We start from the raw sequence: 545 nt of genomic DNA, 5'->3' as shown, positions 1-545 counted from the left end.
TATGCCTTATTTGCATATGAATGCGTTTCGGGAGCGACTTCGAAAACGGAATTCAATTTTGAAAATTTTTTTTTTACAGTTAATGTTTTAATTTGAGCTAAAATTATATCTAAAGCCGTAAAAATTGGTAAAATTGATATTGAAATCATTATAAATTCAGAATGGGACAGTCGTTCCAAAAAAGAAATGTTTTTTTTTTTTTGAGGGGGAAAAAAAATTTAAAAACCCAAAAGCGTGGGAATAAAGGGAAAGACGTGATGATTTTGGAAGAATGCGAAATTGATGATAATTTGGTAATAATGAGGGTAATAGGTTGATCGATAATTTCGTAATGGGGGCCAAAAGCTGATCATTTCTTTTTTTAAAAAAAATATTTATGATTTTATAAAGGCATATTTGGCTAATAGCTATATAAATTATTTATAATTTCATAATAACGTGAAAACAATAAGATAATCTGGAATAACGATGAAATCTCGATAATTATTGATATATAAAAATATAGAGAAACGGAAAAAGTTACTTAAAAACTAAAATATATTTTC

This window comes from Penaeus monodon, chromosome 21 (assembly GCF_015228065.2).
Source record: "Penaeus monodon isolate SGIC_2016 chromosome 21, NSTDA_Pmon_1, whole genome shotgun sequence".
NCBI lineage: Eukaryota > Metazoa > Arthropoda > Malacostraca > Decapoda > Penaeidae > Penaeus > Penaeus monodon.
This window is presented reverse-complemented; position numbering follows the sequence as displayed.